Source organism: Psammomys obesus, unplaced genomic scaffold, assembly GCF_907164565.1.
Source record: "Psammomys obesus unplaced genomic scaffold, mPsaObe1.curated_primary_1811, whole genome shotgun sequence".
In the NCBI taxonomy this organism is placed as follows: Eukaryota; Metazoa; Chordata; class Mammalia; order Rodentia; family Muridae; genus Psammomys; species Psammomys obesus.
Window position 1 is genome coordinate 18,143,179 of NW_026596040.1, and position 17,526 is coordinate 18,160,704.

Here is a 17,526-nt window from a genome sequence, read left to right on the forward strand (position 1 = left end):
TAGTTCTTTGATTATCTCCCCCTGAGGGGGAAGCAGCCTTACCAGGACACAGAGGAAGACAATGTAGCCAGTCCTGATAAGACCTGATAGGCTAGGGTCAGAGGGAAGGGGAGGAGAACCTCCCCTATCAGTGGACTAGGGGAGGGTGGGATTGGGAGGGATTGTGGGATGGGGCTACATCTGGGATACAAATTGAAATAAACTGTAAATAATAAAAAAATATATTTATAAAAAATATTGCCAACTGCTTAGGAAGTTCTTATTTAATAAGATGGTGTGGAAAACATGTCTCTTTTCTTTCCCTTTACAGATAGTAGATTTCTTTTCCCTTGTACAATGCTCATTTGTATGGCAATTATGCCCTAACCAGCTTTCAGTGAATCCATTAGAACCATCCAGCCCAGCATAACTTCCTGAGCATCCTGCCCCTTGGAGATATAGAGTCTGTGTACAGGGCAAAGTCCAGCATCTTGTGCTTCTGTGTTTCAAACTTCATCCTATTTCCAAAGCCTACTTTCCATGACATTCTGATTTTACCCACATTGATCTATTCTTAAGCCACCAATTTACCTCCATGACACTATTACCATCCCATCCAGCCACCTCAATAATGTCTCTCATGCTAACCTGGTCTTTGGTACTCTGATACCTGACCACTTCAGGGTGGCCTCAAAGAAAGACAATTTCAAAACATGTTATTTGTTTCCTTATGGTATACTTTTCTAGAAGTAATATGTATGCCATAATGGATTCATTCAACAAATATACTGAGCGTCTATTATTGTAAGACTCTTAATGCTGAAGATACAACAAATAGGATATTGTCCTTTTGGCCTAGTTATGATATAGCATAGGGGGTAGATATCTGTCCCATCAAAGCTAAATTATAGAAACAAAGCAAAATAGGAATAACACCTTAAAGTCAGGCTACAGCTCTGTTTTCAAAAGGCTGTTACACATCTTTTAATATTTATGATCTTTAGTTAAATTCTCACTGGTGAGTTCAAAGAGACCTTTAACATCATTTAAACAACCTTGATTGTGCTATTTTTGTTCCCCTTTAGCATAACTCCCTCATCAATCTTCCTTTCTCTGTAGCTTTAACAGGTCTCTTGGAAACATGTTTCCTAGGCTGCCCCGCCCCCAAATGCTTGCTTTCACACACTGTTTCTCACAGATAGGAGAGACGACCTTAGGGCCTGAAGTGATATGGCAGATCAGATGTAGTCTGCAGCATGTGTTGGGCTGGGTGAGTAAGGGACTTAGTCACTGAGTTAGATGTCAATGGAGTCAAAGGTTCTCGGGTCTCTCAATAAATGTAACAGCCCCAGATTCCACACAGAAAAAGGAACAGGAAGGATGAAAGGGAAGCAGAGGCTGCTAAGACCATTCACTTCATAGGATCACTAAAGCAAGCTGTAGAGACCTTTGGAGCCCCTTCACAAACAGAGCAGAACATAGGAATTTGTAACCATCTTTGAGTAAACTAGGTGCCGCCTCGTATCTCTCAAGTTGTCCTCTTAAAAAGCTCTATGGTGTTTATAATTCTATTTCAATTAAAAACATTTAAAGATAAAGTCAAGAAAATATTGGCTATATATTTAAAAAAATACTACAGCCAATCTACTAGAGAAAGGCCTTTTGATATTTTTTTTGACAAGGAAAGTAGAAATTTTGGCAAGTTAGCATTATTCTTGCCACCTTACAATAATGGCTTCTTTTCATTCAGATAGTCTAGTTAAAGTCTTCAGACATAAATTATGTATAGAAGTGAACTTTACAGCTGTTCACAAAGTACTACAACTTTACATGGCTTGAATTACACTCACAAACCCTGTTTCTCTCCCATCGTACCATTATATGACTAGTTGTTCAGGCCTAAAACTTGGGGTCATCTTTGCTTTCTTTCTATTATTCACCCCACATATCAAACCTATTACCAAGTCTTGTTTGTTCTGCTACACTAAATTCAATTCTCTTCATCCCTGCTGCTATCACTTTGACCAAACTAGTAACAGGTCTTACCTGAACTACAGCAGTGATCATGCTGGCTGCTTTTCCTCCACTCTCTGTCACTGTATAATCTATTCTTCTTTATAGCAACCATTGATCAGAGTGTCCAGAAAAATACAAATAAATCATAGCAAATTTGGTCCCCACAATATGGCACTGAATATGTATACATGGGGATGAGGAGTTATTTGAATCTGTCACAATCACTGCCTCTAAATAGGCAAGAATGAATTCTTTTATACGCACTCAAGAAAGACAGCTGTAATCATTTGGATGTATGCCACTTAGAACACTACAGAATGGACAGTGCACATAGCGACACATTCCAGAAGATATAGAGTGGGAAACAGGAAGTGAAGAGGAACTGAATGGACTTTCTGAAGAATGACATGACACATAAGGATTTAAAGAATGAAGCTGGGAAGCCAAGCCACACACCAGGAAGATGTTAACTCCATGGAAAGTGATGAAACTGGTTAAGAATTCCAGCCATACCACATGGCATTTAGGGGAAAAGATCTTGCATTATCTCAGCCCTAATGACACTCATGTGCTGATTACCAGAAGACTCAGCAATAGAGATGAGAGTTATATTTAAATGCTTGTTTCCAAGTTCCTCCCTTACCACTCATGCCTGGCCTACGTACAACTGGCATAGTTTTGTAACTATGAAAAACATACCTGCTTGTCTCTATTCTTGGTGGTTCTTTCACTGAAAGAAGCATGATTGTCACATTCATATGGGCAAAGAAACTTGTATATATATATATATATATATATATATATATATATATATATATAATATCTAAACAAAAAGATGGGCATAGACAAGAACAGCAATTTTACTAGCTCCAAACTGGAGTCAGTTGTTACTATGGTGAGTCAGGGTTTATTTTCTATGATGAATATAAAGATGATTAGTTATTTCCACTGCTGCATTGGCGCTAAAAAGGAACCATTGAGAAACCATTTTCAAGAGCTTGGACAGCTTTGCCTCAGGTGAAACAGCATCATTCAGGTGTTCAGAGGTGGTTAGGCCCATTAGTCTCCCTGTGGCATGCTTCACCTACACAGAATTCCATGGCTACCTGCTCCTCCCCTTCTGACCCCACCCCGCAGGACTGGGTGAGCGGCTTTCTAAAGCCTAGTTTGTCAATCAGACATTATCAGGAGTTTAAGATGGAATTAACTTCCACTAGCCCCATGTTTAGCATTTTCTACAATGGAGTGTGCTGGAAGAAACTGCCCAGAGGGAGCAATCGATAATCAGAGTAGAGAAGAGAACAGAACAGTGATGGCAAGTCTCTCTAGACAGAGCAACTGGGGAACAGAAATTCCACCTTATTTATCTCTTTAGTCTTGGAAACTAGCAGGTGTCTTGCATTCACAAAAACGCTTGTTGAATTGAATGGACAATTGGAATAGAAGGAAAAAATAGTCCTAGAGAGGGAAGGTTGGTGAGGGGGGTGGGAAACTAGAAGAATAAGTAATTATGGGCACTAGAGAAATAAACTGTAGTAGCAAGAGGAGTGGAGGGAAAAAAAATTACAACTACTTACAAACATTGGATGGAGAATTAAATGTCCAGGGAGGCTCCAACAAAAAACATTACATTTGTACACAGGTTTTCACATATGTAACATGCACACATTTACACACACACACACACACACACACACACACTCAAACACACAAACACCACCGGGGAGTTAATGTTTGCTGCAAAGATGAAAGGGCAGAGGGCTCTTAGAGGTGCTCATGCTGCCTTTAGCCCTTGCTCATGGGGAGCTGACTAAGGGCAAACAACTGGAGGTGGCCCACACTGAAGAGGGGAGCACGCCCAACCAGTAAAGTCCTCAGCTCTAGGCTCTTTGTTCACACAAATGTCACCAATACGCCCTTTTACTCATCTAAAGGAGATTCCTTCTGGTCCTACTTCCTAATATAACGTCAAATCTACCTGAGGACCCACCTTATTTTATCATTTCTGTATAGCAGTGAGTATCTGCTCTCTATAAATAGGTTGGCAAGCTGCTCTATGCCTTTTGCAAACATTAAAGCAGAAATAGTCCTAACACAGATCAATAATGTTTGCCCATTTCCTCATGCTGCTCTATTTATTTTTAGCCTCTATGCAGAGCCCAAAATTTATAGAAAAAACTTCATAAATTTCATATTACCTTCAGGAAGTCTACCAAATGATGACAGGGCAGCAAAGGAAAAATTAATTTACTTTAATTTGTCATGTCTTTAAAAAATAGCAATAAATTCAGATCAGTAGGCATTTGTTCTACCCACCTTATCACATGGATTTTAGGCCTTTGGGGAAGAAGATCATGAAGCTTATAAAATTCTAAACTTATTTTAGTACTATCAGTGTTTTTCCATCTGCCAATTTATCTAAGGTTCGATTCTTTATCCCACAGGCTTATAATCCAAAGAGAGAGCTTTGAGTTGCTGGGAAATGGGAAGGACTATGACCCCCAGTTTTACCTTTCTTTACTAAAACATCATTTAGTGCATAGATGAATCAGAGCGGCAGAACCCCAGTGAGAAGGGCCACAAGGCTCGGCAATATAAAAGGTATATTAGAAACATCACTTTCTCTGGGAGTACTTTATCATTTCTGTGTTTCCTATGGAGTTGCCAGCCTAAAACTCACACACATATGGTTGTTCTCAGCTGATGCTGGTCAAGAGAAAAACAAGTCCATTTAAACACAAATTGTATCAATGATTATTTGAGTCCCCAGTAGACTTGTGAATTTCAGAAGTGGAGTCTTAGAGAGTCCCATTTTATATGCTCATCTTTGGGAAATAGACCAACACATATTTGATCGAAAGATTAGTCTATGCCACTCTGAGACCATATGCAAGTTACATTAGTCTTTAGGATATTCATATCCTCTTTATGTCACTTTCTGATCCTATGTAAGTCACTTAAGTCCTCAGGTGACACGTCTCTGTCTTCCTGTGGGACTATTAAGGGGAGTCCATGATAACTGCCGTTAGTGGACATGTGAACACCCTGAAATGCTCAGCAAAATTTTGTTTTCCAGAATCTGTATGTAATTCTTATGGGGAGAGTGTGCATCTTATATTCTTCCCTGCCCCTATAAGTTTAAAAACATTTAGCCAAAAGCAGCAGATTGGAAAATGATTGGATCATGAATTTCAACACTGAGCACACTTCCAATGTGTGGTGTGCAACACATCAGATATGCATGCTGTGCTACACACCCGAATCACCAAGCACGAGGTGAATGCAAAATAAACAATGGTCAACCAGCGTTTGGTTTAACTTGAGGTCCATGCCACGAGAAGGAGCCCATACCCTACACTGCCTGGATTGTCAGGAACCAGAGTCTGGATTTATCCCAGAGACCTTGGATGGATGCCTTGTCCAGTCATCATCAGAGAGGCTTCTTCCAGCAGCAGGCGGGAATGGGTGCAAAGATCTATAGTCAGACATTATGCAGAGAGAGAAAGTCTAAAATGAAAGTCTCTATTGGTCCCTTCCTTTTGGAGATCAGGAAATATTGTGGAAGAGCGGAGGAAAGACTTTAGGAGTCAGAGAGGATAGAGGAAACCAGGAGAACATGGCCCACCAAATCAGCTATAGGCTTACAGGAATTGAAATGGCAAGCATAGGGCCTGCATGGGTTTGTACCAGGTCCTCTGTGTTTGGTATGGCTGTTAGCTTGGTATTCTTGAGAGACTACCAATAGTAGGAGTAGGTATATTTCTGAATTTTCGCCTGCTCTTGAGACTCTTTTCCTCCTATTGGCTTGCCTTGTCCAGCTTTGATAAGGGGGCTTTTACCTCATCTTATTGTATTTTGTTTTGTCTTGTTTGGCTGTCATGTCTTGGAAGCGTGCTCTTTTCTGAAAAGAAAAGAAAGGGGGAGTGGATCTGAGGGAAAGGGGAGATGGGGGGGAGCAAGAAGGAGTGGAGGGAGGGGAGACTGGTTGGGGTGTATTGTATGGGAGACAAATCTATTTTCAATAAAAAAGAAAAAATAGTATTTTAATATAGCTGAACTTAAAACCCTTTATCATCCTAACTGATTATTTTACCAAGAAAAATATGACTGAATGTGATTTGATACCTTTGAAAATCTATATTTAATTATTCATGATACATTAATTTAGAAGTGTAGCTCTAAGTTCAATTTCTTATTATAATATGTGGGCTTTAATGTTTATCATAGGTTTGACTAATAAAATCATAAGATAAACATTTCCAGACACTATTTTTATAATATTCTGTCTAGAATAGGGTTTATTTTCTTGGTTAGTCTTAGAATACACATTTATCTTGAAGGAAGAGATTTGCTGCTGTGGCCAGCTCCCATCTCTCTGCTAGGCAGCATAGTAGTAGTGTATTATCATACAAATGCAGAACTCTTTACAGGGTTTCTCTGTAGACCAGGCTGGCTTTGAGCTCACAGTGACCCACCTGTCTCTGCCTCCCTGAATGCATTCGCCACCACATCCAGCTGCAGGACTCTTTTATAAAAAGAAAAAGAAATATAATGTATCTATAAGTTTGACCACTCTTAAAGATGTTTCAAGAAGATAATCAGCAAGTCTCCATGATGTACAAAAATTTTTCATGAATTGTCAACATTGTATGGCTTCTCCTACACAATAGATGGAAGTTTTGTTTTGTTTCTAAAACTAACCTTATCCTATATCTTGTGTTTTCTTGAGTGTAGTTGATTTAGTTAGATTAGAGTTTTCCTTCTAGTATTTTCTCTACAGGAGCCACCACAAAGGAACTCTGAAAGACTCTACCCAGCAGGGTATTGAAGCAGATGCTGAGACTCATAGCCAAACTTTGGGCAGAGTGCAGGGAATCTTATGAAAGAAGGGGAAGATGAAAGACCTGGAGGGGACAGGAGTTCAACAAGGAGAGCAACAGAACCAAAAAAACTAGGCCCAGGGGTCTTTTCTGAGACTGATACTCCAACCAAGGACCATGCATGGAAATAAACTAGAACCCCTGCACAGATGGGGTTGAGCCCATGGCAGCTTAATCTCCAAGTGGGTTCCTTAGTAATGGGAACAGGGGCTGTCTCTGACATGAACTTAGTGGCTGGCTCTTTGATCACCTCCTCCTGATGAGGGGAGCAGCCTTACCAGGCCACAGAGGAAGACAATGCAGCCAGTCCTGATGAGACCTGATAGGCTAGGGTCAGATGGAAGAGGAGGAGGACCTCCCCATCAGTGGACTGGGATAAGGGCATGGGAGAAGAGGGAGGGAGGGTAGGATTGGGAGGGGATGAGGGAGGGGGCTACAGCTGGCATACAAAGTGAATAAATTGTAATAAATTTTAAAAAACTAACCTTATTAATAGTGTCCTATGACACTCTGTGCACTTCCACTCTCAACACTGGGCTGCACTAGCTGCTCATAGTGCTGCACAGTGAATGAGTCTACCTCTTATCACTTTACCCTGGGCCTTCTTTCTCAAAGAAGCAGCTGTTTTAGAGGAAACACCACTCAGGTGCTTTTCATAAAACATTACTCATTGACTGTGAGGGAGTCTTCAGTGTTGGCATACCAACAGGAAGCTCTTAGCACATTTCATCTACAAAACAGAAAGCAGCCTGTGTGGGTGTGTGAGGTTAGATAACAAACCTTCCACGTGCCTTTGCCTCATGCCATCTGTCCTATGGAATTTCTTTCTTTGGGAGTTTAATGGCATCTTTTCCAATTACTTCAATAGCATTTTCTGATAAAGAAACCCATTTTAGATAATATTTTTCAACATTTTACTTTATCTTATGTTAGGACAAGAGCCAGGAGGCAACAAGTGTGTCCAAAAGATAAGTAGTTTCTCTACTTCTGCAAATAAAAGAAGGACCAGGACAGGATTCAAAACCATATTATCTAGTTTAATGAAATTTTATTAAAATTCACTGTGACAGACTGGGGACTCATCTCCGTGAGAAACCATGTGTCTAATGCTCTCAAGGCCCAGGATCAACCCACAGCACTGGTACCAAATAACAACAACAGGAGGCCCCTCATATTACTACCTGAATTAAGCATTATTTTAAAAACTACACTAAGTTGAAAAGAGCTCATGTTTTTATAAATGGCACCTTTATATTGTCATCAGGAAGTGCCTCAAGGCAAAGTATGTGCTTAATTCCAATATGTTCATTCTTAATGATAGTGGGTTCAGACCTACATTTCAACTAGTTGTGATAACTTTTGAGATCTGAGGATCAACTTATAAACTATGATTAGATTGATATTTTTAGCTAATAATTTGGCTAATAAGCAGCTTTTCTTAGAACAAAGTGTCATTTCCATTTCTGTATTGCTTACTGGTGCTTGCACAAAACATAACATCTTTAATTATATTTTGTATTTGTCAGCCTTCCTTCCTTCTTTCCTTCCTTCTTTTCTTCCTTCTTTCCTTCCTTCCTTCCTTCCTTCCTTCCTTCCTTCCTTCCTTCCTTCTCTCCTTCCTTCCTTCAAGACAGGATCCTACAATGTAGTCTTGGCTGGTCTGGAACTCAGAGATCCGCTGCCTCCTGAAGTGCTGGAATTAAAGGTGTGTGCTACCTCACCTGGCTTTGGTTTTTATTATTTAATATTGTAAAGCTACTTGCCTTACTCTGTCGTTATCACGACGTTACAAGTTGAGAATATTTACTGTTCTACAAGTTAACTTAGGTCAGCTGTCTAAATCCAGCACAATGTCCTGCAGTGAGGTGAGGAACAACTCCGAGCTCTGTGCGTCCAGGGAAAGTCACCCCTACCCCCTCACTTAACACATTATGGGGAAGGCAAAGTCAATTCATCTGTGTATTACTTTACATTTCATTATTTTGGGGGACTAAAAATGAATTGAAGTCTTGCAATGGCTGTGGATAAAGGTGCCTGCTACCTACAAAACCTACAAAAAGGTTTTGTAAAGAAGTTTGGCGACTTGAGTTTGATCCCCAGAACCCACGTGGGAGAAGGAGAGAACTACAAGCAGTCCTCTGACTTCTATACACACACTATGACACTGACACACACATACACATGTACACACATACTTACACATACATATTCACTCAGAATGTAAAATGAATGAATGAATGAATGAATGAATGAATGACACGATTTTAAATTGCAGTATTTTTTCTTATGCCTTCATTGGGTAACCTTGCAAACTCTGCTCTGAAAACATGAATTAGGTTATCCCTGTTGTCAACATCAAACCTACAAATAAAAGAAACAATGGGCCCTGTGCTTAGCACTGGCTCTCAGTTTCCAACTGCTTGAAGAGCTCCTGGATAATCTCTAAGGTCATGTTTCTGTCCTTGTGAAGGTTTCCGTTCAGAATGCCCTCAGTAAATAACAAAGGAGGGTTACTTGGTGAGTGAGTATCTCCTGTGGTTACTTAGAAGAGTGAATCCACACTGGGAGTTGGGTGAATCTGCTCCATGTTAGAAGCAGTGATGGATAAGTCAAGAAGCCTATCTCAATGCAAAATTATTTGACACACACAAGTTGCATTTGGAAGCCTTATCAAATGGGGGGATGTGATGGGGTCAGGCATTTTCATAGTTATTCTTCGGACAGCTCTACTTTGTGTGTAAAGAAAAAAATTGTATTTTATTATGTGGAAATAAAAAATTTCTACATTTAGTTTTTATCACCTGGACTTTTTGCTTTGACATGGCTTTCCGTATGTGCCAACCTGGGTGCAGCAACTCAGAACTTCAGGCTGCACTACCATAGGTAGCGATAACAAAGTCATGTGCCAGATAGAAGCCAGACAACCTTGTATGATGACCAAAGCTGTTATCAAGAAAGGATAACCCTACACATTTATGAGAAGTTATTCCCAGGCAGGAATATGTGGTTATCCACTGGAACATTTCTTGAAGTACTTACACAATAACTTAGTAGGTTTTAAAACATAGAATAGGACCAAAAAAATGACATCCAGAATCTTCCTGGTCACATTTTCCCCATCCCTACCTGTCTTGTTTTTAGAGAACCCCCAGAGATTCCAAGGCCTCTCATACCTTCCAGAGGCTAACTGGTCTCCTAACTAGAGGCCCTCAAACGAGCTAAGGGTAATTCATTCTCAGGAAGTTAAGTTGCTTGGTTCTGACTACATCTATGGAACAGGTACTGTAGCTAACTTTTTAGTATTTCTTTAGAAAAGGTGTTGTTAGCAGAAAGAAAAATAAGCAAATCTAAGTTGTTTTCTTTACCAATATTGCCTATCCACAAGACTATGATCAATCATTAAAGAGCTGCATCTTATTTAGAGCTAAAATAACCTTTCCCTTAGGCTTCTAGGAAAGTGATAGGGTGGCTCTTACAACTTTTTGTTTGTGTTACTTCCCTGACCAGTGTTGGCTTATAAGCACTGGTGTTGTATTTCATACATGAAGGGACAGAAGTAACTAATTATATGACTCCTCACCCGGTTCTGGTTACATGTTTGCATATTGAATTTCCCCTCTTTATTTTCCTATGAAACTATACCCTCCACACCCCACCAACTCCAGTCACCTGACTCAGCTGAAAAATGGTCTTGTTTCTTCGTGCATTCAAGTATGAAACATACTGGCTATTCTTTTGTGATTAGACACATTTGATTGAGTTCTTCAATGTAACACAGGCTAAATAATGAGCCAAAATGCTAGTTTAAGAAACCATCTAGTAACCTGGTGAGCACTGCCCTTACAATTAAAAGTTCCTAACCAGATACGGATTATACAACTTTTTAACTACAGAAATGAAGTCAGTCAGTAGGCTTAAGACATGAATAGTATCACATGATCTTAACACCAGAACATGTCCATAACAATGATCTAGACTTTTCTTTCTTTCTTTCTTTCTTTCTTTCTTTCTTTCTTTCTTTCTTTCTTTCTTTCTTTCTTTCTTTCTTTCTTTCTTTCTCTGTCCCTTCCTTTCTTTCTCTCTTTCTCTTTTCTTTTTTTCTCTTCTCTTCTCTTCTCTTCTCTTCTCTTCTCTTCTCTTCTCTTCTCTTCTCTTCTCTCTTCTCTCTTCTCTCTTTTCTCTTTTCTCTTTTCTCTTTCCTTCCCAGAAGGGAAACATAAGTCCCTGAAATGACTCTACATCACCTCCAGCCAGTGGCAGAGCTGGACTGAGGGATTTTTGACTGGGGTCAAAGCAGAGTAGGAAATCTGACCATCTGGTCATTCACATTGACTTTAGGAAATCTCACAGCAGAAACCAAAAACAGGTAACTAATTTTCTGAGATGGTAAGTGGTTGTACAAAAGACATAGAGATTTAAGCATTCATTATTCATACATTCTTTAAACTAGAAAGAGGAGCCAAAATCTAAGCTTTCATTTAAAAGCAAAATTGTCTTTCAGACACCCCCAGATCTTTCCTGTGATGTTTCCACAAGCCTGTTACCTCACATTCTCTAAGCCAGGTCTAGACAAGGAGCTGATCCTATAGCTCACATCCAGCTCACACTATCATGACTGAAAACAGGCATGTAAAGGGAGAAATGGGCCAACTGTCACATCAGTAGTCATACTCCTTGTCTTTTCTTCAATCAAAACTAATCAGACTTTTTACTGAATATAGGAAACTCCCATAATTTTGATTCTTGAGGGCCATCTTTCCAATCTGTTCTCCAGAATACTCTCACTAGATCAGGCATGAAGATCTAGGTTCTGTGTTTAAATTGGAGAAGGAATACAGACTAAAAATGCTATGGATACTTTTCTCAGTTATGAATATTATTCAGCCTCAAGAGGAAGAGTCTACTGTACATACTAGAATGGGTGAGTGCTGAGCCCATTATACCAAGTGATATAATTCAGAGACACAAAAAGACAAATACTCTATGGTCCCACTTAAAATGAGACAGAATAGTCAAAATTATAGAGACAAAAATAGGAAGTGGTGCTTTTCAAGGTGTTGGGGAGGAAAGAATAGACAGTTACTGTTAAAAGAGTATAGATTTCTAGTTGTACAAGAGAACATGGGTTCTGGAGATAGATGGTATTAACAGGCACACATTATAAAAGTATTTACCACCTCTGAGTTGCATACTTTAAAAGTTAATATTGTAAATAGTATGTTCGTATTTTACCCCATTAAAATAATAAATTTAAAAAATACTTTTTCCATTGAGATTTCATTCTACTTCTCTGCCCTCTTCAAACTTATAAACTACACAGAATAATCCCAGTACAAAACAGAGTGTTTTAATCTACATTAGTAACCTTTGAAAACACAAGCCTAGGGAGGCCTCTGAGATTCAAGCAATAAAACTCTCCAAAGTACAGTGAGATACAAAGTACACAGAATGTATCTATGAAGGACTCTGTGCTTGAAGTGAATGAATAAGGCTCTAATGACAGATCCAAATTCATTCATCACGGTATGCCTCTATTTCCTCATCCAAATAACCACAGGCTCTTTGGGCATGTACTCAACTGCTTAATGTAGCAAGAGGGAGTGGCAATGTTCAGAATCCAAGGCTCCATTTTACTGTGAGCCCCCAAAATACAGTACTATCTCTCTTTAAAATAAAGGCTAGAGAGTACTACTCCCAGATCTCCCCACTTCAGCCTTTTGCTTAAAAATGAAAACATCCAAGTGTTTTTGCAAAACTCGGGCATCTTCAGTGGTGAAAATTCCCACTTATATATATTAAATGTTCCTCATATTGCCCCCAAACAGAAGGAAAGCACAGCCGGATTTGCTAAAGGCACCCCCTCCAGGATGTGCCCATGCTACCACACCTTCAAATATGGAAACAAAGGAGACTTTGAAGAGAACTTGTGAGAACTATTCACAATCTATTATTCTTCGTTAACAATTTCAAACATCAAGTGAACCCATCCATGTAAGTGTATACAGCTGGTTATGGCTTTCTCTGTACACTTACAGAATGTAATGACTGCTGTTTTAATTGACATTCTGTCAATGCGCAGGCCAAAGCAGCTCAATTATTTTGCCCAACTGGAGACATGCACTATATAGAAACAAGTGAGAATAAGACATTAAAAGGCTATCCTTGCTAATACTTTCAAATTGGGCTAAAGTTAGTTATATCCTGTTGAGCCCTTCTAGTTCTTTGGATGGCCAATGCAAGCATGGTGAGGCATACTGCTTGGGTCTCTAATCTTAGCTGTGACATTTCCTGTCTCATGTTTTACCATCAATAGTGACCTACTTGTTAGACCATGTAGTTTTCCAACTAGAGCTTTTGATGCTCACACATGGGAAACACAATTATTTTTATATTTAGCACAAAGTGTAGCCATGAAACATTTAAAATTATTTCTAGCTTAAGCTATCTGCACTAATCCTGTTTTGCAGTAATTTTTTTTGTCTTTTGTCATTTAGAAATACAGTAGTTTTGGTCCACTAAAAACAAAGCACTCATCCTTTGTTTTCTACTGCTAAGGTATATTACTGTTTAATTAAAAAAAAAAAACGAAGAGTCAACTAATCCTATCCTAGTTATTCAAGAGGAGAACTTGTAACAAACAACTTGTTGAACATGAAAGGAAACGATTCCACCAGTATCACTTAGAGCTGAAATACTTAGAAAAGTGAAGCTAACTCACTAAGATCGATAAAAGGAATAGAAAAAAAAAAATCTCAGATTAGAAGCACACAAATGGGCCCCCAGATTTCATAAAAGAAAGCTTAGCAAAACCTAAAATCTCTCTGAAAAACAATGCCCTGGAGAGTACAAATCCCTAGGAAGAAAGTCTGTCAATACAGTGAAATATACCTAAAGGTAAGTCAATAATGTTTTTACTAGGCAAATTTTTACTAGCTGTCCGGAGCTTTCAAAATTAAGAAGAAAGTCATCATTGCAGATGTACATATATATGAAACACTGTAAATACTGCTCAGAATGTAGTTTTGATATACAAACCCCAGCAAAATGAACAAAGGGCCCTACAATCTATCAAAGAATACTTACTTGCTCCATGTCACTTGTGAATAAGTAAATTCCCAAATTGCAACCAAATCTCCAAATGGATGTCAGGAGTTTGCATTACATATATTTAAGTGAATTTCTGAAGCTTTGGCTACCATACCACTCAAAAGCAGCTGCTTTTGTGAACCATAAAGGACCTTTCAGATCACGGTATTCACACATGGAACAGCACATGTTCTACTTTGCCTCTGCCAAAGAAAACTCATTGCCACCCTGCGAAGTACTTGGGAAATACTCCAGCAATGTGTGTACCCATTATGAATTCTTTCTCATCATGACTGCTTTTGCTATACATTTCCTATAACCCCATGCTGCTTCTCACCTACACAGCCTTGACAGAATAAAAAGGAGAGAAAGAGAAAGAAAAGCTTCAGTTTATCCATAAAAGGGCCAATCAATAGATTGGAAACTACCCTGTCAAAAGCAGGCCACCCAGAACCATCGACTATATGCCTATAAAACTTAAATAACAATGATACATTAACCCAGCCTTTTAATTCCTGGTCTCATTTTTACTCAGATCCCAGTGAACACTCACAAATTTATATCTCCAACTTTACTCAGATTGTACAATGGGAAGCAAGAAGAAAGGGGTCTTGACCAAGAAACACAGGAAGAAAGTATGATGTGAACATTATAGCATCCTCTTCATTTCTTCTGACTAGTTTCTGAGGCTTAATAGAAAAACAACGTGCAAGAACTTAACTAAAAATTGCTCTCAAACACAGGTGTGTTTCACTCACCATAAAATTTAAATCTGTTTCTGGAAATCAGAAGCAGGAAGTCTGGCCAGAAGTGTATTTCATACTGAATAGCAGGTTTTCCTGACAATGGAACATCAGGCAACAAAAATCCCAAGTGGATAGACTCATACTATGGGCCCTTTTAGTTCCTGAGGTTCCCTGGGGAAGGAACCGAGGGAAAGTGAACAGGGACGAAGGGAATGCAAAGTTCTTGTCCAACTTAAATGATGATTTATTTAATTGCATGCCAACATCACACTGCAAGCCTCCGAAAATAATGCCTTACATTGTAATTAGCATGATACAACTCATAGAACACAATGGAAATAAAAACCACACACATTTACAAAAGCACTCACTTTAATGAAGAAGGAGACGCCAGAGCAAGAGGACTTTGGAAGAAAACACTGCTTTATGTATGCCAATTGCTTATGAATTAACATGTGAGATAAAGCTATTTTTCAATTTGCACCTCTATAATTACTTTGGAACAATTAGAGACACAGTTCCGAGAAAGAAGTCATTTAAGTACATATATGAGTTGACAAATTATGTGTATGCAGAGAAATCAATTTTAAGTGAATTTACCATTATAAATGCAACTTTAATTCTCTCTTCCACTTTAAAATTCAGTCTTATAAGTAATTTCATTTTTTAAACAGTTGATAGCAAATTAAAAGTGTTGGTGTAAATAAACTTCTAAATAGGAAATTCAGTATTACTCAAATGTCTCTTTTATAGTAGGTTCTTTTAAAACTCACATGTATATAGCTATAGTGAGAGTTATCTTTTCTCCAGAGAACTTTAATATTCATTTCTTTTGCCCTTGAACAGAATAAAAAGTAGATTTAATTAGCTTTCAAATTTTAGAAGAAAACATCCTGAGCTTGATATACTCAGGCTCAAATCACAATGGCATCTTACCTTAGGGTGGGAAATAATGGCTGACTCCAGGTTATTAGAAATTTACATTTGTAAGTACTCATTTATTCATTGACTTATTTATTTGTTTGCTCATTCATTTTAAAATACAGAAGACAACAGATAAAAAACTAGACAACTGGGCAAATTATATGAGACTGTTGCAAGTACCATGAAGAAAATAAAAGTGGGGAGGAAACAACTGGGCCTGGGGAGGACTCCTAAACAGATAGATGGGATAGTCCTTGGATGTAATTATAAAGAGGAGATTAAAAGCCTGGGTAGAGAGGAAGCAGCCATAGAACAGAGGCTATGTGATCCAAGCTGAAGGAACCATAAATGCAAACGGTCACAGATGGAGAAGAGATTGGCTTATTATACCAACAATAAGAAAGCTATATGGTTAGAAAATTGAGCAAGGGCCACAGGATAAATAATAAGGCCACAAAGATGGACAGGGTCTAATCACTTAAAGCTCTGCCGACCATGGTAGTCTAGACGGTCTTCCAAGGAAATCAGCAGTCATGTACAGTAGGAAGGGACATAAGAGAACTCATGTCTGAATCCTAGCTTAGTCACATATTAGTTGTGTGATCTCAGTACATTACTAACTTCTCTTGGATGCTAAATTCTTACTTTATAAAAGCATACATAAGAAATCATGACCAAGTCAGGACATGACTTGGTGGCATATGCCTTTAATCCCAGCACTTGGGGAAGCAGAGGGAGTCAGATCTTTGTGAGTTTGAGGCCAGCCTGGTCTACAAAGCAAGTACAGGATAGTCAAGGCTACACAGAGAAACCCTGTCTGGAAAAAAAAAAAAAAAAGGAAGAAATCATGACCAGTTAAATAATCCATAATTATCAGTCTTGTTAACAGAATGATATATAAAGTTAATGAAATTGTTTACATTCATATAAATCTATACTGTAAAATATACTAGATAGAATTATTGAGAACTAAGCAAATTATTTTAATCTTTTTTTTTTTTCATTAAGCAGAGAGCATATACTTCTTGAGTACAAAAAGACATAAATTAGTACATTCAAACTCATTAGGGTTTATTGTGGCTGTAATCAGAATAATTATTGATCTTGGCTCACTTCTCTGTCCTTAATTAGTTTGCATTGTACCTTTTTTGCTTCTATCCATCAGTGGAACCTACCAACTACATAACAGTCATAAGGGATTTCACAGTTACTTTTGGAGTCGTAGCATGAAGCAGATATTCACACATGCCTACCAGTAACTATTCTTTACCCCACCTCTGTGAATACCTACATCTTTCTTGTTAACAGAATGCCAGGTTGGCTCATCCCTCCCCTTCTGAGGCACTGATCCATGGCTAGTGCCTGACTGAGGGGAGGGCATATGAGCCATTTCTGATTGGCATATGAAGACCCCTCTGGAAGTCATTTAAAGAATGTTCTCATACTCTTCAGAAGGAAACTTTGAAAAGATAGGGGTGGTTCCATTTTCCTGTGCTCTAGACATTGTCATGTTTGCAGGTGACATCTGAACTGTTACAGCCAAGTCACAAATACACAAAGAGCTAGTTTTAGAATGGAATGGTCCATGACAACAAAGGCAGGGGAAGATGGAAGGGACCTGCCATTGCATCCTTTACTCAGTCACTCTTGCTATATGCCCTATTGACTTACATTTCTTTACCACATGTGTCAATTTGAATTGCATGCAGAAGATCTCCTATGGAAAAAGATCTCTTTCTCTGAGAAGGTCCCAGGCTAGAAGCAGGAGTCTTACTCTTGTTCAGTGAAGTTTAAGAATCTTCGAACATAGGATAATAGAGCATTTTACTCTGCATCACTGAGACAGTCACACAGGCAAGCAGATGGGTAGCCAGTACCAAATGCCCTCTCCTTGG

At 38.7% G+C, this 17,526-nt stretch overlaps 1 protein-coding gene across 2 annotated transcripts in view; it reads right to left on the reverse strand.

Annotated features, from left to right (window-relative positions):
- Window positions 1-17,526, reverse strand: part of Marchf3 (membrane associated ring-CH-type finger 3) — a 158,103-nt gene that overhangs the window by 130,062 nt on the left and 10,515 nt on the right. The window lies entirely within an intron of this gene.